This window comes from Lathamus discolor, chromosome 4 (assembly GCF_037157495.1).
Source record: "Lathamus discolor isolate bLatDis1 chromosome 4, bLatDis1.hap1, whole genome shotgun sequence".
Classification (NCBI taxonomy): domain Eukaryota; kingdom Metazoa; phylum Chordata; class Aves; order Psittaciformes; family Psittacidae; genus Lathamus; species Lathamus discolor.
Genome location: NC_088887.1, coordinates 21815992 through 21841312, shown reverse-complemented (window position 1 = coordinate 21841312; position 25321 = coordinate 21815992). Strand labels below are relative to the sequence as shown.

At 39.4% G+C, this 25321-nt stretch overlaps 1 protein-coding gene across 7 annotated transcripts in view; it reads right to left on the bottom strand.

Annotated features, from left to right (window-relative positions):
• The window catches only part of COL8A1 (collagen type VIII alpha 1 chain), an 85775-nt gene that overhangs the window by 13849 nt on the left and 46605 nt on the right, over positions 1–25321 (bottom strand). For 3 of the 7 annotated variants that reach the window (XM_065676602.1, XM_065676604.1, XM_065676606.1), the window contains one exon: positions 18607–18719. The exons of 3 other annotated variants lie outside the window; for them this stretch is intronic. The gene's annotated coding sequence lies outside the window, so the exon portion shown is untranslated. Of the gene's footprint in view, positions 1–2322; positions 2410–18606; positions 18720–25321 lie in introns of those variants that run through there. One more of the 7 variants, XM_065676608.1, reaches the window with a different exon arrangement.

The following is a 25321-nucleotide window of genomic DNA, read 5'->3' as shown; positions in this document are numbered from 1 at the left end:
AGTAGATCTCAATACCTTTAGGAAAGCATCTAAGCTGTTTATGCAAAAATCCTAATCATTAACATCTACCAGACACAAGTAGGTGCTAGAGTGAATATATTTCTCAAATGCTTCCCAAGAAATGGCAATAGAAAGGAAAATCCTAATTATAAAAGTGCTCTTGGTAGTGATAATGACTGTTACAGATGCTACAGGGATGACCATAATCTGTCTTTTTATTAGATTAAACATTATGAAAAGCAGTACAGGTGCCTGCACACGTAATACTTGTGCAGGTTTGACTTTTCAGCCTAGCTAAGCTATGCTTGGTGTCAAACCTGAGGAAATCAGGGAAAAGTGGCCAGAAACTGATCTTGTTCTTCTCTTGATCCTGAGGTTGTAACAAGTGCTGTTTCAGTCACTGATGCCACTTGAGGCCGGACTTGCCTTGCACAGCTTGTGGTCCACCTGCATGCACCCTGCTGTGGTACAGTGTCCTGCCATGCCACAGCGGTGTCTTCATTTTGGGAGTAAAAAGGCTGCACTGTGTTCTGACTAGAGCCCAGCTGCAGCTTTGGGAAAGGCAGGTGTCTGTCTCCCTTACCACCAAGGTCCAGCCTGTGCTCTGCAGTGGGGGCATTTTGGGAGGTGAGGGTTCCTGGCAACTTTTGGGTGCCTGACACAGGCAGGAGGCTGGCTCTTTGGAAAAGGGTAGGGTTTAGCCTCTGTATCATCAGTGATGAAGCAGGGACTTCTCTGAGGTTTAGAACTGTATTTCCCTTCCTACTTGCTCCTCTTTTTAGCATGGCACACATATTGGTTAAGTGCTTTAAAGTGACCTAGATGGGGGTCTAACATGACCCCTACCAAGGCATCAAGATCAAGAAGCCTTATTAAGAAAGAGAGTCTAATTCTGGGTGCACAAGTTCTTTGGTGGAAGCCTTTTGCTTATAGAGAAGCTCTATTTCATGTGTCCCTTTGCAGTGATCATACTCTGGCCTTTGCAACCAGGACAGTGTTTACTTAACAGTCCTGGGAGTTCTTGAACTATAAAGCAAGACTTTGGGGACTTTGAAGTACTTGGCCTGATCTTAATTTGAAACAATTTATCGTTCTCTGTCACTCCTGTTGCAATCTTGTGGCCTTAGGTATTGCTTTCTTCCCACAGAATTTGCTTGACTGCCTGTTCCCGAAACTGGCACGGCATAGCATTTCTGTTTCTTTTCTTACTTTGATGGTGTACAAAATGTGTTCTCTTGGCTTGCACCCTCACGCTGCTTCATGACTTTTTTTTTTTTTTTTTTTTTTACAAAAGCAAAAGGCTGTGGAGGCTCTATTTCAGGGATGAATTGTTACCACTTACAGTCTTTCCGTTCACTGTGCTTTGATGAGCCTGTCAAGAGAAAGAGCAGCTTCTTTCTCCCTTACTTTTATTTGCTGTATTCTAGTATTGCAGGTCTTTGGAACCCAAAGTCCCAGTCCAAGGCAGATATGAAAGCAATAACAAAAGCCTGTAAAATATTTTTCTTGAAAAAAACCTCATGTGTCTCAGACAATTTTTATCAGAAGGTTATTTGCCATTAAAAAGTTTCCTGCCCTTTGCATACTTTTCCTACCTCTGCACAAAGAGTGGAAGATATGATTTTGCCTTAGAAGGTTAAACATGCTAGGCTACTCCACCTAGAGAGAAATCAGGAGGATGTTTTTAGCAACAATTATTTTCCGATTATAAAATATTGCAGATATCATTATATTTGTTAGGATGTGCTGAACTTAGTCATGACCTGACACTATTCCATCAATAAAAATCAAGCAGATAATACCTCATGATCATATTTCCTAAATGGGTAAATTATATTTTTTATGCTGCTTTTCTTGATAAAGACTAAGTTGACAGTAACCACAAGTGAACACTCATTTGGCTGAAATAGTTTCAAAACTGGGCTTTTAATTTTTATAGAAGGCCCTTTGTTCTCTGGGAAGACATGAAGTTGGAAGTTGCTAGATGCTTGACAGTGAATCTGCCAATGTACATCTCTTCATAATCTGGCCCTGGGGTGCAGTCACCACCAGAACCTTTTAAAAAGAACTGTCGTGGTTTAAACTGAGCCACACAGCTCGTCCACTCACTCCCCCCCCTTTTCTCCCTCTTTCTTGCCTTCCCCACCCCCCCACCCCCCACGCCCCCAGCTCCCGGAGGGATGGGGAGGAGAATCGAGAGAATGTAACTCCCACGGGTTGAGATAAGAACAGCCCAGTAGCTAAGGTATAACACAAACCACTGCTGCTACCACCAATGATAATAACGGTAAGAGAAAATAACAAGGGAACAGAATACGATACCACTGCCAAATGAGTTCGACCACCCTGAAGAGAGACCGTGCCCTTCCTGGTAACTCCCAGTTACCTCCCTGGGCATGACGTACTGTGGTATGGAATACCTCTTTGGCTAGCTTGGGTCAGGTGTCCTGTCTCTGCTTCCTCCCGGCCTCCCCTTGTCCCCAGCAGAGCATGAGACTCACAAAGTCCTTAGTCAAGGTAAACATTACTTAGCAACAATTAAAAACAATCGGTGTTATCAGCTCTGTTCCCAGGCTGAGTCAAAACACAGTGCTGCACCAGCTACTAAGAAGGAGAAAAATGACTGCTGCGGCTGAACCCAGGACACTACTGTACTCCTGTACATTGCCATCCTGGTTGAACTGCATGCATAGATCCCTGTGTAATGCCAGACAGATCTGCCCATAACAGCCTTCTGTCTTTTCCTCTTGTGCAGCAGGGAAGAAACGCTTCTTACTGAAGTCTGCTTCAACACATAACCAGGTGGCTACTGGATGGCCAGAGAGCTGAAGATTGAAATCACTGTTAACAAGTAACAATGTACAAAGTAACAAGTATCATGTACAGGCCTACATAGTTAACCACTCTCTTCCCACTCTGCAAGTGCAGAAACAGCGTGACGCCACCCAAACAATTTTCAACCTGAGTTGTGAAATACTCCTTGCAGGTTTGATTCACTGAATACTTAGAGTAAATGTTTGCCATGACTCTCAAAAGTACAGTAAAGAAAAAGAACACTTCTGAAACACACACAAGACTTCCCCCTCCCACCCCCCTTATCCTGGATCATAGAATCATAGAATAGTTAGTGTTGGAAAGGATCTCAAGATCATGTAGTTCCAACACCCCTGCCATGGGCAGGGACACCTCACACTAAACCATCCCATCCAATCCCCACCCCATCGATGAAAATAAATAGTCATTTTAACTCCAAAGATGCCACAAGGCAGAATTAATTTCCTATATGCAATCCAATGTGCTATGGTTTAAAGGACTTGAAACGGCCATATCTGTCACCATAGAATAACCCAATCAAGGCCAAAGGAAAGCAAAGCCAAGTAGTGAAGAGCAAATACTATCATTCACTCAGGTATCTCAAGTCTACTCCAAAAGAAACAATATGAAATATGCAGTGCCGCTATTTGGAGACATGATCACTGGTAGCTGTAAGACTAGCAAATATACAAGCTATAAAGCTGGTCAGTGCTCAACTCTCCTGTCTAACTGTTATAAAATGTCTGCAGTGGGAGCTGGTACTTGCATTTCATCAGTACTGCAGCCAGAATGAAGGACTATGGCAGCAGTAGCAGACTGACGAACATGTTGCTACCCAGCTACTGAACTGGATCAAAGGGGGATGCCAGCCTCCCTTCAGCTGCCTGCTGCACTACGAGGCAAGAGGTTGGGCTGGAAGCACATGAGGAAATAGGACTGGAAGGGGAAATTGAAGCACTTCAGTCCATAATCAAGATCCAAGTACCTGATCAGGGACTGTTGCCAGAGCTAGAAGGCCACTAAAGTCCTCCTCAAGGGCTGTTTAGTCCCAGTCCACAAATCTTCCTTAGTGTAGGGCTTCAACCTGAGCCTCCCTTTGCCTGCTGATGCCTCCTAAGCTTTCAAAGTCTTTCCTGGCTTTCCTCCTCCCCAGGCCTCTGCTGTGACCTGCGCCACCTCCCACCCACCTCCTGGGAGCTGATGTCTGTAGCCAGCTGGCTCGGGTATGCCTGGGAAGTAGGAAATGAACACTTCACCGCCCCTTGCTGAAGGAAGGAATTAGACTCCTGTTCTGCAGCCTGAGTAAGACTGTGGCTGCTCAGAGTTTGAAAGAAAAATTTGGCACCTCTCTTCAAAAGAGGATTATGGGTTATGAGCTGAAAGTGGAGGGACTGGTGCCTGTGTACTTCATTCACTAGAAGGCACTTAAACCCAGGAGAGTTAAAATTAAGGATGAACTGCGATCTGCAGCTTTTCCTATCTGGCTGGCTTAGGCAGTTCCCTGAACAGTTTTTTGGTGAATCCCCCTGTACTCACTGTACAGTTGTGAGACTGTACTCACAACCTGTGCTAGTAAAGTCAACCACGGACTAATGTTTTCAAAAGATGTGTTTGCAGCTTTGTGAGGTCCAAAAACCTTTGAGGGATACTTTGGCAAGTGCCAGTACTTGACACAGGGTGCAGTTTAGGTTATGTATACAGTAGGAGCACTTTACTGCTGAAGGAACACTAAATGGCAAAGTGCTTCTACTGAGAAGCAGCCATACCAGCAACTCTTGAGCAGTGTGCTGCTGGGACAGTAAGCCCTGCCCATGCACACACATGTGAGCATATGTACACAACTGAAATAATCAGTAAGAATTAAAATAAAGAAATTAAAACCTGCCAAGTCAGCTTTGCTGGCATTACTGCATCTATCTGTGTAGCTTGTGGTCATGCAAAGGTTTTACACCACTGGCTGATGGGACTCCAGAGCACAGCAGCTTCACAGCAGGCAAAGGAAGAAGTGCCTGGAGGAAAGCTAGGTTATGAATGGAGGGGAATATGTTAAGGAATTGAGATAGCAGAGATTGAGCCGCTCTCTGCTGGGAATTGAGGTGTAATAGTATCTTCACTGAGTTCAGCTTTAATAATAAATCAGTAGTGACTGTATTGGACAAGAATCTAAGAGCTTTTATAATCCATGGGATTGTATGGCATCCATGTTTGTTCTCTTGTTAGGTACGAATTTCATTACAAGATTTTGAAAGTAATATTTCAGAGAAGAGAAATAAAGCAAACTTATCAAGAGCTTTCATCTCTTTTAAGACATAGGGGACAAAATGTACAAACTAGTGCCACATGACAATGCCATTGCTTTTAAATGCAGATTTAGATGAATTAGTTTCAAATGGTATCTGCAGAAAAAAATTATCACCCTTCTCTTTTCTTCTTTTCAACCTAAAAGGTAGCAGCAGTATTCAAAATCACTAAGAAATGAAAAAAAACCCCAACAAAAACAACAAACAAACCAAAGCAAACCAACATCCCAACTCAGTAGCTTTCATTTTTTGGCAGTTTGTTTCTTCTCCCTATTTAGGCTCTAGATTGGATTGTCTCCTAATATGTGTACAAATCTCATAAATCACCTTTGAGAACTGCTGTTAAATTCTACCCACGCTTCTCCTCTTCCTGATCACCTTCTTATTTTACCTCTCTTCTCTTTATGAATTATAGCTATTCCTTTTTTTATCCTTTCTTATATTTATTCCCCAAATGATGCAGAGCCTCTTAACAGTGGGCAGTTGAAAATTACTTACTTTTTTGATATTGTAATAATGATTACATGCCAACAAAGTCCTCATCTTGATTAAATGCGACACCTGGAATTAACTTGTCTTCGGAGGACTAAACCATGACAGGTCATTCAGAGGAAGAGGAGAGATATGTTTTCCTTCACCTGCAGTCATCAGTATATTGTGACCATACGACACTGGCATGACATTCATAATGTAGAGCTAACTGTTACAGAAGAGAAGACAAACCTACTTATTTTTCATTTGGAAATGCAAAATTATTAACACAACATTGTTGAAGAGTTTTCCTGGATAGTTTCCCTTTGGCTGCCTCAGGCTAAAAATGACTGCAGAAATGTAGTATTTTATGAATCTTCCTGACTGTGAAATCTTGTAATTCTCCTTGGGAGGATCGGTGACTCAGATAAAATGCAGAAATCTGAACAGACATGATGGAAAACCATGTGCAGTAGTGACTGTAACTTTGAGAAACTTCTGTCCCATCAGTTCCTGTGCATCAATTACACTGGGGAATATTTCTGAGAGATCAGGCCTCCACAATTGTAAAGAAAAACCCTACAAGATTTGGAACAGATTTTTTCCCAAGTGACTCAATTAATTACTTCCATGTGACAATTAGCAACATTGGAAGCTTGTGAAATTCAACAGTCAGGGAACCGGTCACTTGTGCAGACAGGCAATGTGACATATGTAGATAACCCTATTAACTTTTAATGAGAACTGTAATCTGTATAAAGTTTTCTAGTTGTTAAATATTTTTAAATGGATCTCAACCTATATATAGCCAGACAGTTACCCATGCAGTAGATTATGTCCTGTTTTTCTTAATCAAGTAAAACTACAGTGAGAATTTTGCTCAATTAAGAACCAAAGAATTTGGCTGCATTTTAGTTAATTCTTGGCAGTATAAAAACTGGTCTTTCCAACAGTAAGTGCCAGTGTAAAATATTTTGGCAAGGAACAAATGTCAATTTAGAACTATGAAATTCCCATTTTCAGACAGTAAAATTAGAATCACTCTGGTCTGTATTAGCTTAAAAAATACCCAACCCCTGGCTTACAATTGTGTAGCTAAGTAAACAGGTATCCACTACTGGCCCAGATTCTGTTCTCAGTTATTGTAGCATTTTGACCATAGTGGAGGTAATTCCTATTTATAAGCAGAATAACCAATATCACTGAGTCCTAAGTTTTCCACATCCTCAATTTACTGATATTGACATTCTTCTGCTATGGAAATTATCACAGTGGTTAAATGTATCTGGTTTGAAGTGGACAGCACTGATTGTTATTGAATCCACTTTACTGCATCGCATCTTGCTACTGATGATGTTTAATGGGATGTCACAGATGAACAGCTTTACCTGCCTAGCCCCTCTGAGCTAAAAGGAAAATTTCCAAAGATGGAAGAGTTGCAGGATAAGTGGGAGTGCTGCTTTCCCTATTTTTTTTTTTTTTTTAAGGAAATGTTTTTCTTATCGTTCTTTTAATCTATTCAAAGCTATCCCAAATTCTTCCTGGAAATTGGGCTGGAAATGTCATGAGAACAGACACTATTTCATATATCTGGTTTTTTTTTTGTCTTTTTTTGGGTTTTTTTTTTTTTTTGACTGGTGACAAAGTTCCAATTTAATTAAATGAAAGCAAACTTTGGATGTTTCTGTTGATGTACAGAGGCAGTAGGAGGATATGGGAAGAACCTGTAAAGTAAACCTATCTATTAAATGCAAAAGACATACTTATGTTCAGACTTGACTATTGTTTCACAAGGAACTCCCAAGAAAACATACATGTGGCTCCCATTTCCTGCAGGAGTTTGCTTTAAACACTTACGAAATCAACGTATCATACTTCAAAGATTTTTTAGTTTAGCTAGAAGTAGGGCTGTAAATGTTCTGTTCATATCCTTCTCCATGGCTCAGCTGATACTATCAGCCAACCCGCTTCATACCTGCGGGAAAGACTACTTCTCTTTGGCCTGCTAGGGAGCTCTGTAAGCCAAGTGTCAGCACTGCAATCAGGTCTATAAATCTTCTAGATTATTTGTGAGCTGGAGTTTCTCTTGCCATTGTGATTAAGAAATAACTGAGTTGTAGAACTCCACCAGTACATATGAAGCTCATTGAATTTTATTCTCTAACAAAAGCATTATTTTGTAAATGGAAAAAAAGGCATAAATGTAAGCAGCTCCATATGTTTTTTTATGTTTGAACCCGTTTAATTATATCATTAGTTTTGCCAAATAACATGACATGGACAAGTTAGATGTTAGCCTTTTTTATAATTTAACCAATGTGATCACATACATAGTGTGCTGGCTACACACATTATTATGTTTGATCTTTGTCCAACCACAGAAAATTGGTGCAAAAAAAACCCCAAAAAACAAAAGCATGTGAGGACCCAGGGCTTCCAAATATTTTAAACTCATTACAAAGACACTAAGCTTACTCATCTTTCAGTCTTGTTCACTGTAGGTGATGATGCCTCACTGACTAAAAGTAATAGTCCTAAATTGAATTGTTTTGCAGAGGTGCCATCTTTTTTTTTCTTGTAATTACAGTATAGATGATTCTCAAGAAAAACACAGTTTGAAGGTTAACACATTTTAAAATGCATATCTCTGGCCTTGCTCAGCTGTGTGCTGCCAAAGCATGTGTATTAGAAATGAGCTGAGGTGGCAGTGTCCAGATCCAGAAAAGCCAACATTTTTTACTGTAAATACAACACAGACTCCCAGCAGTTGTCTCTAAATCTGGGGCTGAAGCTCCGAATCACAATGGTGAAACAGGCACCTACTGTACGTTTACTATTCTCATAACATAATCTTTCTTTCCTGCAGTGCTGGCAGGGAGGGGATAAGAAAATGGTAATTCTGAAATACTGTTCCTGCCTCCTCCAAGGACATGCTGCCCCTAGAGAACTATGGAATTTCTGACTTTTTCCCAATGAATTCGTAAGGATAGACATGCTAGCATCTCTGAAAAAGACCAAAGGCACATTATAAACTGTCTGGTATTGCTGAGTTAAATAACAGGTTGGCCCCTGGCTCTGAGAAAAACTCCTATGTTGGACCCCCTGCCTGCTTACTCAGATCTCAAGACTATTTTAGGGAGTGGCAGAATTCTGGTTCAGAGTCCTGATCTGGTATGTCTGGACACCACCATTCAAGCAGCAGGCTCAGGTTTCAATAGAACTAGAGATTTTTAAGCATGTGTGTAATGTTCAAAACTATGACCTTGAGCAAGTTACTTACAGCACCACTTATTTCCAGTCCTATGGACAACAGGCCTGATCCACCAAGCCCTGCTCCCTGTTTGCACATGTATATATTATTTGCTATCACTCCCCGGCTCCTACTTTTTGGTGTGTTCTAACACCTGCTCGTAAGTTTCTTCCACCTTGAGCATTACAGTTTGTACTGGAGAAAGAAAGAGGCAATGAAGAGTAGCAAACCAATAGGCAGTAGAGTTTCATGTAGTATCTTAAGGTCCCTCAGCTCAAACATTTCATTTAGCACACCTCTGGAGTTCAGGACTTCAGATGGGGTCTACACTGCAGGAATAGAAATAACTTGGCAGGCCAGCCTGTGGTGAGCATCAAGATGGTGCAGTGGTACCTATGCTACCTGGTTTAAAGTTAAATCTTTGACACCTCTGCAACACATTGCAGATGCTTCTGAGACTGCTGTGTAGGTATTGTCACTCTTTGCTGAGCTCTTCCAGCTTCTCGTTTGCAAAATGGATCTGAAGCTCCTTAGCTCTGAGTAATGCTGTAAGAAGTACGCTGAGTATTTTAATGAGGCTATACTAAGTTATCTATCTTCTCTTATCTCTTATACTCATGAATGTGTAATACACTGATTTACAGTGAGTAGAAACTTTTGGTGGCAGTTAGCTTTTATGTGCTACATTGTTCCTCACAGTCTCTAGTCCCTGTAGTTGACTGTTTACAGGTCTCTCTAACCTCTATATAAAGCCCATGAGTCAGTCTGGATGAGCAGACACATTTATCCAGGTTCTCTTCAGGACTATGAGGCCCAAAACAATAGTTTCCTGAAAATATATTTGTCAAGAAGATGAATGCTCAAGATAAACAATATAGTGGAGGCCAAAACCAAAAAGAAAACAGGATGCTCGCCCCACATTTTTTGCTTCAGCAAAACCAGATGGATTTGTCTTTGGAGACCCCAGGACTGGCACTGCTTTTGTGTGTGTGTGTGTGTGTGTGTGTGTGTGTGCTAGGTGCCATATTTTGCCTACTCTTCTTTTTCTGGCTTTGCTTTTGTATATATCATGGTGTCTAAAGCAATTATTCACATCAGTTATTCTACTTCATCCATGCAAATTAGAGCTGTAGTTGCAGTAAATACGAAACTGGAGGTGCTATCCCCAGTTTTTCTTAAATGCTCACTGCATTACTTAAATTCTACATGCTATTGCTGCTTCTAAATTTATTGCTTGGTTTGAGTAAATGCAATCCATTAACTCTATTCTAACCCCACACAAGCATCCTCTCTATGCCATTAATTACAAAGCTTTCAAGAGCATTTGCATTTGCAGTTTATGATGCCATAAGGAAATCAAATAGTACTTTACAATTAGAGGAACACATTTCTATGTCTTGACATTATTGTTCATCCTGGAGTAGATCAGTATGTTGCAGAGCCACCTGAAATTAGCTCACCTCTGTAAGATAACTATTTCACTCCAGTTTTAAAACCACCAGAGCAATCTTTTTTTAGAGTCTTTTCCAGAAATGCTTAATTCAAAAAAAAAAAAAAAAAAAAAAGAAAAAGAAAAAAGTGTGCTTCACTTAAACCAATTCAAACCTGAAAACTATAACAAGGAATGGGTCTTACTGGAAGGAGAAATAGGAACAAAGTTTTAGGTCCTAATACTCATGTTTGAGTAGTGTAATTTTGAAAAATCTTCCTTTGTTTGATGGCATTGACCCTGTGTAAAATTGGGATAATATCTCTGAGCAGAAATAACTGATTCTTTATGGCTGGTCCGTCTCCTGAGAAACAGTGCAGGAACCTTCTTACTGCCAGCTTTCCAATACTGGCATTTAGTGAGACTATTCAAGTTAAGTCTTGTGGAGAAGAAGGTGAAGAGGGAAAAGAAGCACTGACCTAAAACTGCACTAGCCTGGTGTAGATCAGTCCATTAAAAAGAGAAAAGGGGATAATAAGGTCTGGAGTAATTGTTTATTTTAATTTCAGTTTTAATCACATAGATCCTTGTCATGCTGTAATCAGCCATGTTTGCTGAAGGAAGAAAGAAAATAAAGCAAAACAGGGCATGATCTGAGTGAACTATGTGGGGAGGCCATGTCTTTTGCATGCACTGGTCTTTTGCTGCAGGCTGATTCCAGTGCTCCAGCTGGGTTGGGAAGGGATGCTGCTCCCTTCACCCATCCAGTTGCTGGTTCTTCCACCTCCACCCTCTCCCAGGATGGCAGAGCAAACCAGCCTGGGGTCTGCTGTTCCAAGGGCTGCCCCAGTCCCTGTGGATTAGCCCTTTGCTGCTCGGGGGCTGGGGGAAGGATTCCCACCACCATCAGTAGCACCCACCTTCTGGTTCAGCTTCTCAGGCTGTGCCCTACTTTAGATCTCACCTGTTATGGCTTAATGACTAGGTAGTGCTAATGAAAAAGGAGGTGAAGTTGGTGATTAAAATAAGACTCTGAAAGCTGGATTAAAATAAGACTCTGAAAGGCTGGAAATTTCATGGTTGTATAAAGGAAATACTGCAGGAACAGGTACTATATCTATAGCAATAATTTAAGACATTTTCTCTTTAGCACAAAAGCTACACACTGGTATCTATGCAGGCTTAATGCAAACACTGCACTGGCAGTTCAGGGGTAGTCAGCTCTTACCAGCAATCGTAGCTTTTTAAGCTTTGTTTGGAGTTTTATTAGATTCCCTACTGCAGCCGTTAGTAGACAAAATGGGCTTGACATTTAAAATACATCTTGTGTAGTTTTTCCATTTCCAGATACAGTCACCATAACTAATTTGTGGCAATAATCAAAAGAGAATTAAATGTTTATGCATCCTTATTCGTAACCAGGATAAAAACCAGATTGTTAGCAAGTATATTTATAAAATCAAGCTCACTGAATGTCAAATGGTATAGCAGTGCATCTGAAGGTCAAATATTTCTTACTGATGTATATGTATTTAAATACTGACAGGTACTACAGCCAATTCAAATGTCCATTGGTGCCCTTTTTGATCAGTATGGAAAGTGTACTGGCTTTTCACGGGAGATCCTTGGGAGCAGCCATGTCTTGCTGATGAAGCTGCCCCGTAGGTGGCGTGAGCCATCCACTCAAGCACAGACACAGGCTTAACGCTCTGCTTGCGTTTTTTTGTGAAATCCATGTTCACGTAATTGTCCCTTATATAGGTGCTGCGGTCTGTGTTGGCTGGGACGCAGTTGTGTTACACTGCCTTTGAGTCAGAACTATCATGTCGTGATAAATTATAAAGATATTTCTTTCTGGTAAAGGTAAAATCTTATCTAAAGACACAGTGTTCACCTGTGCCTTTGAAGGAGAAGAGTCTTCTCCCCGTTACTTTAATCACCTACAGACAGCTCATTGCAAACAGTGTAGTCCTCATATTGGCCAGGGCAAATATGATACAAGCTAAGCATTAGAAATACTTTCCCTTTTAGTCCTTTCTTGCTTCCTGTCTTTTTAGTCTCTCTCTAGATTTTCAGGCACTATCTCTTGTTTGTCAAAAGGCAAGGGATTTTGCTTTCTAGCTATCCTAGAAGTGTATCAGGTTATAATGTGCTTTGCTGTGAGCACATAAAGCCTGACAATTTTTTCTGCTGGTAGGTAGAAAATGGCGAGCACCAGTCCATTGATCTTAATCTTTCTATATTTAGGGAAGAAAGGGAATTAGTTTTGAGTGTGCCTTACAGTTCCTGTGCAGTTATACTTCTCATTTGGGGATTATATTCATTCCTAGCTAGGCTTAATTACATGTGAAATGGTGTTTGCATTCCACACTGACCATGGTAGGAGGAGGAAACCTGTATGATCAGGTGTCTATTCTGCTCCATTCAGCACCACTAAACCTCTGAGCAGTGATCCATATCTAGGTAAAAAGTGAGGAGGGAGAGGAAGTTAAAAAGAAAAGGAAGTCAGGATTGTCTGGTGAGACTTGTCTTCAGCTCTTTACAACCACTGCACACTTTGAGTAACTACTGTACTTTTAAGCCAGGTAGAATGGAGATCAGGTTTCAAACAGTAAAGAAAATTTAATGAAGCAACCCAACAACAAAATATGTTTTGTATCTCAAGGCACAAAAAATATGTCTTGAGAAGGGTATAAAGGTGTATGTTGCACATTAGCTGGAATACATATTCCACCTGAAATTGAAGGATACGGTGTGCAAAGTATCCAAGTATTTCCAAGATTGGAAATAGATCCCTCATGATATTGTCAGGTATGCCAGTGGGAGTTACAGGGAAAAGCTCATCAGATGTCTCTCATCACTTATAGGCACAACATGGGCTCAAGTGTTTAGCACTCATAGCATGCATAACAAATTCCTAATGCATGATCATGCTGAGATACACCAGGGAATGCATAGCTAAGGGATGCAAAGAAAAATCTCATTTGGAAGATTAAGAGAATACAATCTGCCAAAAAAAAAAAAAAAAAAAAAAAATTAGCCAATACCTGGCCCACCTACTGTCCTATTTTGACTATTTAATTCCATTCACTCTCTAAGATATCTGTGAATATTCTGAGTCCAAGAGAGATGCATCCAAAGACAAGATGAATATGGAACGTTTTTTTTTTCCTCATTTGTTACTTCTGTAGTACAGGCTTGAATATTGGAAGCAGTGATTTCACAAAAAGCAGTAATTGTATCCACTTCTTAGGTACATAGGTAATAAAACTCTTCCTTGGATTTCTGAGGCTACATACCTCCACGAAAACCATTTGGTTTAACTTTACTTGAGTCTAGGAAATAAAAATGTCATTCTCAGTGTTTCACAGGCCAGAGCTAAACCTTTCCTAAAAGGATACGTTATAATGTCATCTAGAGAAGGGAATGAACTCACTGCAGGCAAAAATTATAGTAGAAATAGTAATAAAAATCATACTGAAGAATCCTTTGGTTCAAGGAGATTTCTCATTAAAGCATTTGATATTTTAATGTGACTGTATATTGGCTGAGAAAAGAACACAACATGTTGAGAGTTAACATTTTAGGACTCTTCTTCATCATGCTAAATTTGAAACTGTACTTTCAGCAACTCTGAAGCAGGCCACTTGGCTTAACTGAAGCCTGGTAAGCCTTTTAGCTTATTTAATGTCACACAAAATAATATCAGGCAAGTTGGGGCTGAGTAAGTGTTAGAGCTTTGTTAGGATGGCATGTCCTCAAAAAATCACAGAATGCCAAACACAGAGCTTCTTGTGTTCCTTCAGGCTGAGCAGGGATGCCAAGTATACAGAATTGGAAGCTGTCTTATCAGTGGGTTGGTTTTTTTTATTTGCTTGATACTGTGCAGACAGCAGAGACAAAATACCAAAAAATGCTTGAAATCCTCATGACCTTTCATTGCAAACTGTGAACTTTGTCCACTAAACTCAAATCTCTGTTTACACTGTCAGCACAGGCTCCATGCTGTTGTCTTTTCTTTGCCTTTCCACTTTGTCATCTATTGAGAGACAGCTTCACAAACACTGCACAGGAGGGGAAACCCGAGTACATTCCAGACCTTTTGCAGGTTCAAAATACTAAGTCTCCATGTTGTGGATTGCTTAAATATAGCTGTAATGCAAGCAAAGTAGTATGAAATACATTGCTTGCATCCAAAGCAAGTATTCTATGGAAAGACTTGGCTTTGCCATCAGCTGGCATTGGTCTCATTCCCATGTTGTATGCTGATGCCGCGCTGCTGCACAGTTAACCCAATTTATGCCATCTCCCATTTACATAAGGAATACACAGGTGAACTCTTTAGGGTATAGAAAACTAACTTAAAAGGGGACATTTCCATAGAGACTCCTGAATAGAAAATATATTGGTGTTTCCTAAAGAAACTCAGTGAATTCACAAAGACTCTTTACATGACAAATTGTGTCAATAAGGCTCTTGAAAGAAGACTGTTCACTTAATGCTACTTTTCCCTGAATGTGGAAGCTATGGAAAATGTGTGGAAAACATTTGCAAAGTGATGACTGCAGCTATATGCTCTATATGTTGCTGTTAATGGGCTAGCTGTTGATAAACCAGATGCTTCAGCACACAAGCAGGAGGATTTGTGCTTAACGCAAGACCCACAAGAAGACCTACTGTCTGGTACAACTGTTTCCCAAATCAGACAGGTACATTGCTCTAGTAATCCATGAACTTCCTGTTACCAGTATAAAAGGCTGTTGCCTACTGACTTGAAGTGTCTTTTCACCATAAGCAACTCTGAGTTAGCTGCGTCTCCCCACTTTGCAAAGGAGCAGTCACTGTGTATCACCACAGTACTACTGATGAACTTGATGGAAAGACCAGAAGTGTGTACATGTGTGCACCTGTGAGGTTGTCCGGGGAACAGGGGACGAGAGAAGCAGAAAATTTAATGAGCATCAGGTCCTTCAGGTCTCTGCTTTGCACAGGCTGGGATCATAAACTTGTAATCATCATTAGTAACAGCAAGTAGGAGGTATCCATGGAACATCCCCAATTCTAATGATTTGTGTTTTTTTTCTAATAATTGGTTTTCTTCTGTGTTCTTCCGTACTAGAGCTTTATGTGTCAGTTATCACTACTAAAGCCCTAAACAAGCCCCTCTTCTTCAAAACACAGACAAAAGCAACCACTGGGTTTATCCACAATATTGCTTGGATTAGTTAAAGAAACCACATTCACCAAGAGGAAAAGAGAAGTAAATTTCTAAGTTATTGAATAACACTGCTATGTTTGGAAAGGATTTTTCTTTTGTAATTCCCCCTTAATTTCCTCCCACACAGAGCTGCTGAGAGGAATCTGAAGCTAGGTTTTCACGACTGACTCAAAGAGTCCAGTAACTGACTCCTGTTTAAAATCAGTGGTCCTGGAAATGTAAGGTAACATTTCCATAAACACATGAGTAATTTGGGGTTTAAGTTTCACTGAAAATCATCCAGTACTTTCAGCTCCCCAAATCAGACAGGGAAAAGGCAGACCAGTAAAATAATCCTTATTATCAGACAAGCAGGGATTGAATGGAGGAACATGAAGTACGAGAAAATGAGGAGAAAACTGAGGACAGAGTAGATGACTGTGTTCAACAAGTTTATGCACTGAGATGCATAGAAGGCAGTTCAACAGGAAAAAGGACAGACAGAAGGAATATTGAACTTCATAAACCAACCACATTACTTTCAGGCTCTTAGGTTTTCTTTTGATTTTGAGATATGACCTCAGTAAACCCACATAAAGTTGTATAACTTTATCACCTGACTCAGTGCCTCTGAATTCAGCACATTTTTTTGTCATTCTGCTCCCTGATCAGATTAGAAAGTGTCTGAACTGTGTGTTCTGGTAACCTTTCTGAATAGTTTTGCTTCCTTTTTCTTCGTTTCAGTTGTTGGTTGGTTGGGTTTTTTTAAATTTAAAAAAATTATTAAAATACCACATTTGGGTGGGTAGTTACTACCATGACACTGTGTAGAAAACCAAAGCAATCTGAACCAAGCTAGACATTCTGAGTACGTTTTTAAAATACCTTACTGCTTAAATAAAATAAATCCCTTAATCTAGCAATTACTTTCAGATGTTTGATCGTTTATTTTTAAAGAATTGTCATATCAGCTTTTTAGAACTGACAAGTATTATTTAGTATCTTCATGAGTTTTGTCTAACCTTATGTTGGGAGCTACATACTCATCTTCATTGTCTCTTGTATTTATCTTAGTTTTTCTGTGTTTTATTTTATTAAAGAAAAAACAGCAGAGCTGTTTGTGGCAAGATTTTGTTACAGGAAACCCAAAAGTTAAGCCCCAGGTTCAGATGATACAATTAGACTGTTGATTTTGGTAGTAGCTCAGGACTTCTATTGGACCCAAATGCCTTTCAAGTGTATCTGCCAGTTGATGCTCAAGTCTGAAACTTTTCTGTATCCTTGCTACAGATATGGACTGCTACATTCAGTAGCACTGTATTCTTGATACAGATACTGAATGCTACAGATTTGTTTCCTTGTAATTTGAAGGATATTTCTATCCAGATCTGAATGTTTTGATGACATTCTTGTCTATTCACTGGAATAGATTAAAAAAAAAATAAAACGGAAATAATAACATTTTCCAGAACTTTCAACCATCTCTTCCCCCCTTAACTCCCTGTTCCTTGATATCCATGAATACTTGAAGACACTGTTTGTTTTCCTCAAAGCATGAAAAGTGGCTGATGCTAATTTGTAATGCTTAGCTTAACTGTTGCTTTTATCTGTCTAATAAGTATATTTAATTGCCCATATTACTGTTTCACCTCCTGTAGGTAAAGGACTCTGAAATACTGAACATGATACTTTCTTTAGCATGATCTGTATTATTACAGAACACCAGAAAGTCTTTATCAAAAGGTCTGAAGAAATTACTAATAAAAAAAGCAGTGTTCTTATACAGTCTTTTCATCAACTGCTACAGAAACATTGCGGCTGAGTTATCAAAGCCCACTGCCTTTCACAGATGAGTGTTTTACTGCTAAGTGGACTAGGTTCTAAAACTTTCTTATGGATGCTCTGGGAGAGTGTAAATACTAGCTGGGAAGTATTTTCTTCTTTATTAATATTTTGTGGGCTAGAGCCTTGGGCTATACAATCTCTATTTTTAATTTATTTAATCTTTTTTTCCTCGTTCGACTTTATAGCACCCAGCGTAGGGTGGGTCACAGCAGCCAATTTCGGGTGAAACAGTTACCAGGGACAGCTCCAGCGTCCAGTGGACTCTGCCAGAGATCCTAATATCCTGGTCCTGCACCAGTCCACCGACCTGCTTGGAGAAGTTCGGTGCATCCACAGAGTGAGACCTCTGTCAGGGCTAACAGTCTAGAGCTATGTGTTTTTAGAGTCATGTTTCTGTGATTTTAATAGTTTAGTGTCAGACAAATTGTGTAGAATTTCTCCACAAGAGAGAAACACAATAAAATGTGGTGCTCATCCCCCTTAAAAAAGTGTTCAGAAAGTCTGAGGAATTTATCTGATTAATTCTTAACATGTGGATTCTTTTAATTATCTAGAAAGCAAAACAGAGTGCAGGACACTACTGCAGTGTAGCTTGTTAAGCAATAATGCATTTTTGTTTCCAAAAGTCACACTTGATAACAAACAATACTCATACACATTAGATGACTGTGGATACTATGAGCTAATGTCTCGTTGTCAGAAACTTTTCCATTAAGGCTCAGAATGATGTTTAAATATTCTTCCCATTATTGAGCTAAACTAAACATTGTATTAAACATGGATTTCCCACTTAATGTTACTGCTGTTTACTTTTACAAGTGCATACATATGGCAGCAGACACATGTACAAACTCATTTCAGATGTCAAAAGCACACCAATAGCATGGTCCACTCTATTCCCAGGGTCTACTGCTTTTTGACATTTCTTTTTTTGGTGAAACTGGTCCTTACTCTTTCCTGACCATAAAAATAGAGTTAGAATAAGATTCTTTAAACAAGCATGACACACCAAAATTACATGTTCTCTTCTATTAAACAATGCATGAATGAATGACTGAAAAGGTAGATTTCTTTAATTACCTAGGAAAAAAAATGATGCTGAGGATTATCACCAAAATTTATGTACTATATATTTTTCTACTCAAAATTCAAAAGCTTTGTTATATAAAGAACACTTGAATAGCTTATCACATCCTGTGAATGTGACAGCTTTAAGACAACTTCAGTTTTTAAGCCATTGTGCTTTTGTTTTTGGCATTTTGTAGAATTTACTTAGTATTTCAAAGCTGAATATACTTACATTTAGATTTCAGGAAAGAGCAGAAGGACAGGTTGTCTGCTTTTCACTCTAAGAGACCTAGATTTCCTGATTGTGTTAGGCCTGTTGTTAATTTGTTGATTTTATGTTGGTCCCTAGGGGGAAAAGAAAGCTTATAAGAAATGTATGAGCACACTATCCTTTTTTTTTATTTCTTCAGAAATATTAAGGAATATTGACCAAGAACATCAAACACTGGGGTCTAACATAGTCTTTTAACTCCGTATTCAGGGTTTGTATTCAAGGTCTACTGTTCAGAAGCATGAAAACCTGGCAACTTATTCACTTTGAGTAGTCTGTTTATTTACTCAATGCTTGTAAAAACTTATGTAGCAGTTTGAATATGGACTAAAAATCTGAATGTTTGGTGTTTTTCTTGGCAATCCTGTAATAATTATGCTGTAAATCAAAATATGGGTTTAGATTTCAAGAAAAGTGCCTTGAGCCTTGTTCCCACCCTTCTGCAATAGCTTTTCCAGATTACTAGGTATAACATTTTCAGTTTGAAGGACAGCTGAAAACGTTTTACCTAATCTCATCTTTCTCCACGTGTTTTGCCCCCATGAAAATGTACATAAAAAACCTTCATGCAATATGCAACATAAAGTCTAATGATTCCAAAAAGCTTGTATTGATACAATGTGCTTGGAATTGCCACACAAAGACCGAAGCATGACTGCATTTGTAATGTGAGGGTGCTAACAACAGCTAAAAGGCAATGCTAATGTCCTATATAAATATAAAATATCCTTATCTATTTTATAGGTTAATCACTCTCAGACAGCTGCTACCAAGTCATACGTACTTCACCTGACCCAAATCCCACTGACATGACTGGGAAGAGTCTCTGTGATTTGGTGGGCTCAGCTGTCATTGAGATATTTAGGGTTCTGTGTAATAAAGTCCTGGAGGGTGACGTCTGGAGACCTGTGCTCCTGCTGGATTGTGGGCACACACTTGAATGCTTTGCTAGGTAAGAGACAGGGAGGCCACAGCACCCCTCTGCATAGCCCCTGTCCTCAGCTGCTGACAACATGCTCCATTTGCTGCTCAGTGTCTACGTGTATGAACCCATGAGCTACTAGAAAAGCAGCTCTTTGATAAGCAGGGTAATCCTCTTTACATGCTGATTGACTTTGTGGTTTAAAATTGAAATATTCCTAAGATCTTCCTTGCCTGTGTTTTTACTCTCTAGTGCTACTGGTTTCACAGGAGTCAGAGAGAGCCAAAACCACCCAAAGGTATCTCTCCATTTACTTTAAGCATTTTATCAGCCAGAGTAAAATAAAAAATGAAGAATAGCAGCTTCTAACCTCTGCACAGCTGAGCTTCAGCACTGCCATGTACGCCAGGACCCAGTGGGACCCAGGATACCATGGCCTGGCCACCATGAGACTATGCTGATGTTAGAGAGAGGAAGCGTTTAGAAAGGAAAGAGAGCCAAAAAGGAGTACTGATTTCACAAGGGAAACCTGTGGGTAGCAGGACATGACATAACAATACACTTTCACAAAAGAAGCTTGAATATTGTAGACAGAGGAGCATTTTCTGCCAGAAAAGACACCTCAAAACCTCAGCCCAGGTACCAGAGTACATTGTTTCCAACCAACCCCTGAACTTCTGGTTGCTGGCTGGAATTTGTTTCTCCGCTTCAGGTGGCTCCTGCTGCCCACCCAGCCCCAGCACATGCTCTGAGAGCTGTTGCATGGTGGCAGCCAGGTGGGTGCCTTCCTCACAAAGCCCAGAGCCTTTGCAGAAAGTAACTGCTTTCCAGGCCCTTTGGTTTAGATCGGGGCGTAGATTAGGGATGACAAAGCTTTCCGGCTTCTGGTGCCAAATGTATTTTAAAAAATCTCTGTAATGATTGGCAACTCAGTTCTCTAGTATTAGATACCAGACCTGGCCCTCAATATGCCTTTGTTTTGGTAGATAATCCATGGTAGTTTTCCCTTGATTCCCAACACATCTCACAAGAGGACCCTGTTCAGTTTGTGGTGCAGTTCAGAAGATGCACTGCCACCTGGGGAACCAATAGGAGACAATGCAGTCGAGTTTTTGCAGTTGGTTTCATCCAATGCACCTGAGCTGTACAAAAAAATGTGCATTTGGCACCTGTCTGAGAGGATTCTGAAGCCTGGAGAACAGAAACTGCCAGAGCGTGATGCACAACCTCATTGCCATTTGCTTCCTATTTTTATGAAGAGTAGCTATTTATTGCTCATCCTGCCAAACAGGCTTTCTAACAATGAGTCAGTAATACAGAACACATCTACACCCATTCAGCACTTCCAGAGATGGGTCTGAGCTCTAGAGTTCAGCTTTGGATACAAACTTCTCCGTAGCTTGCAGGTGTTTAGCGGCTTTGGCTCAGCTGCTTGTGTGGATGCAGGAAAAGTTACAAAGTCAGAGAAGTAGCTTTGAATAGTTAGCAAAATGGAGAGCTGCCACACTGAAGGAGATAGCAAGCTACTTTGCCTGAGCCTGAGGAGAGAGGGATTAGGCATTTCAGCCAAACAGCTCATTCCTCCCTCCTATTTGTACCATCCACGCTGCTGTTACTGACTTCGTGGGAGTAGAGAGAACACACACAAATAATTTTACATAGCTGCAGCTTCCCTGTAGTCACACACCAAAATACAGGATAGAGGATATGAAAATTACTTGTGACAGATGAGCCACATTAATGTTTTGTTCAAAGCCATGAGAAAAAATGAGACACAAGGGGTAGGAATCAGAACAGATCAAACCCCTTGGTGCTTTATGATCCAAACCCACAACTATCTATTGAGGTGCAAAATGTTTTTTTCAAATAATGTGTGAGAAAAACAGAGAGTTTTGTACTGCAAATGCTGGCAGCACACAATGTTGCAATTATTCTCAATGTTTTGAGATGCTTGAAACATAACCAAAACTTTAAGCAACACTGAGGTAAGAGCATTTTTATATTCCTTCACAAAAAACCCCAACCAACTAAACAAACAAACAAACAAAAAAAAAACCAACCAAAAAAACCCCACAGCATTGAGTTTGTCATGGTTGTCAAGTGCCAAGAAGATTATAAGGATGTATTACTGGTCCAGACAGAAATTTTGCCAGGCCTTCAGGACACAATTATGTATCCCTGTGTGTTTCTCTCTGGTATGTTTCTACACCATGAACTTGGACAGAATTTCAAATTTATGATGAAATGTAAGCTGTGTGCAGTCTGTTGAATTTCAGTCTTGAAATTTTTCCTTATTCTAATTTATACATTCAAAGATTTGCTAGTGCCTGCCAAAACTAGCTATTTCTGGGAGAGGTACCTGTAAAAGGAAACATTAGGTGTAAAGTGCATGGTGTAATTTTAGTCAGGTTATTTGTGCACGCCTCTTAAGTAACAAAAAAACCCCCAAAAGTAAACTTTCCAGTTCCTTACCACTGCCAATCTCAACAAACCAATTCTTTATCCATCCTGGAATTTTTAGCAGCTTAGTCTCATAAAGCAAAATGAAGTGAAATGCACATTTTTAATATAATCTAATAAAAAGTCAGAACGCATAACTCACTAATATGGGGTGCAATGACCAATGTGCTCTATTTACTACAGGTGTAGGTACTGTTACTTCCCTGGATTGGCACTAGACATTTTTTGCTGTTTTCTTTATTTGTTTGGCTAAACTCTGAACCACACCACATCCTTTAATGTAATCTACCTTAAAAAATGGTAGCTATAAGGACTGTGCTAACTTCTGGATATCCTATTTGAAAGGATTGTTACAATATAAATCTAAATCTAAATATAATGAAATATCAGAGCAAGAACATGTTTGACTGGCATCTGCCTACTCTGCATAGGCAGAAACAAAGAAAAGTAAATTCTATCATCCATTGCTGATAGCAGACAACAGAATATTTGACACTCTACCTCTTTGATCTTTGACAAATGGAAAAGCTTAAAGAAAAATAAATTGCCAAATAGCTTCTATGGTAGCATTACAGAATCTCACATCATAAAAACTTTTCAAGTCTCTAAAGCACTGAGTTGAAAAGTAATTAAACGTGTATCTCATTGAATTTTGAGAGTATTATAAATTGCATTGTGCACATGATTAGTTCCTTTGCTGAATCAGAGGCTTAAATTAAACTGGTGGAAATATTGACTGCAGGAAAATGTGTGTGTCTTTTTATCAATATTTTTCTCTTAAGTAAAATCAAAGCAATGAAACATGCTAAAACAGGTGAGTGTTTTCTACTCAGGTTGGGAGGAGGAAATGAAAAAGAACATGGTCTATTATTATTAATAAAAAAGTAGAAATATTACATTTGTATATATTACCTAAAGTAAAATGCTTTCAGGTTTATAGAAAAAATTACTGAGAATATGTTCAAAATGCCACCCTTGGAAGTAAAATCCCTCTGTGGGCTGTAAAGTATGATCTCCCCTTCATCTCCTTAGGGATTCATGCTGTTTGTTGTCTATTCCTTTTAAGGCAAGATTTTAGGAGTTTCCCATTACAGGCAAGCAGGAGAATTCCTCTCCATAGTAATATAGTACCCAATAAGCTTATGCCAGTGGCTTATTTAGTTATCATTACAGTAGTATCTAAATATTCACATATTTATCTTCCCAGTACCTTGTGGGGTAGAGGAGAGGCACTGCTCCCATTTTGTGGCCGGAATGAGGGTAAATCCCCCCCATCAAAGTTGGCCAAGAGGTGTATGAGATGTGGGACATAAGAAGGAGGTATTCCCTGACTCAGGGTAGTGCCCTAGTCAGCGGGTCAGCCTTCATTTATACAGAAGTAGGAAGCCTTATCCAGGGCCAGCAGCATAAACACTCTTAGGATCTGCCCTGTGAGCTCAGCCAGATCTCATGTTCCCCTGCCCTTTGCCTCGCTAACCTCAAAAAGCATAGCCTGCGCTTTTCCAAGTATTGAATTATTTTTATCCCATGAAATCTTCGCTAATTCAAACTTACAGTACACACTGTGTTTCTACCATGATTGGAATTTCTGTTCCAAAATTCTGTCACTTGATGTGGCTATATAGGTGGTATTTAGGTATGTGACTGTAGTAGACCCTGAGCTGTACTGCTATGCAAATTAAAGGCTTTAAAAATACACAGTTATAAGGTGAGTGTGTGACAAGTCAGAAATGATTCTCAGATGCCACGTATGAGTAATGAAATAAACATTTCAAATGCCATTGAATATATTTAATTAATAAAACGGTCTAGTAAAAATGAGAACATTAACTAATGACTTTAAAAGAAGAATTTAAAGATTTTCTCAAATTTGTGTAGTAAGAGACAGCACAAGGACTGCAAATTACAGTAACTACTTCAACTTAGCTGAAGTCCTAAGGACAACCTAGAAACAGAAAGAACATTTCGATGGAAATATAACTAAGCAGAGCTTCTAGAAATACTACAGCTATAAAAAGCCACAGGAGTCCAGGCTTTGATGAATTTCTGAGACCATTCTATAAAGAATAAAAAGATATATTAATGCTAATTCTAAGGAAAGATACCTCTTCAGAGTTAGATAGAAAGATTTTGAGGATAAAAAGGTTGCTAATCATAATCCTAAAACTTCTGAAATTATGAAGGTGTGTAGAAAGTACAGATCCTGAATTAAGATGGATTGTATGATACTGACAACATTTTGGCCAGCAGACTGGAAATAATCTTCCCAAGTATAAATCAGACCCCAAGTATATAACCAAATTTAGATTAATTAAGAACAAGTTCATAAGGATGTTAGTTCATTGATTTAATTTTACATTTTCATAAATACAGAACTGAGTCTAATATTTGCCTGTTCTGGAGTTGGCAAGAGGGATTTTGATACAGTGGGATGGACTGGCTAAATCCAAACTGTTCTCCATAGGGTAGCTGTCTGAATATGGTAATAGCACTTCTCTGTTCTGAAGTTTACATTGGAATTAGTACTAAAATCAAATTAGCTTGCATACAGGAGAAGAACTATAGGAGTTAATCCCCCTTTTTTATATTCCTGGTATTTTAATCTTAACTAATTTGAAATTACATATGTCAGTTATAAAAGCATTTTCTAGGTAAGTTCCAGCTTTCTTTCAGATGACATCAGAGTGGCACCACAGTAAAAGTGATCGATACAGTTGTAACTTCCAAGATGGATCTACCATTGCGTGTAGATAATTTACATGCTACGTGTAGTAGAACATGATTTTAAGAATCCACATATCAAATACACGGTAGATCCTATTCTGAGACTGAAAAGAAAGGGGTAAATTGGGCAAACATGTAAAGATAGTCAGCAGCCTAACAGCATATGAAAAAATGTCTCATTACACAAAGGATCCAGCTTCTATAGAAGTCATAGCAGCCAGCAGGCAAGTCTTTTAACAGCTCTGTGCTAATTTCTCTCCATCTGTAACTATATTATTATTTAACGACCTCATAGTGGAAGCTGGAAGAGCTTAATTAACATGCATAGTTATTGAAAGCTCTTGGGCTGAAAGCTGCACTAGAGGTCCAAAATAGTTGTTTATATTATTATTTCTATACCCAGATGGCTTGCTCACATGTTTGCAACATGCCAGCATAGAAACCTACTGGATGCAATGCAGTATTGGACAGCTCAAATGAGAAGCTCAGAGGCATGAACAATACTTCTAACAGGCAGGGTGCTTTGGAAGATCCACCGATCTTAAGGTTTATTGCAACTCTTTGGCCACA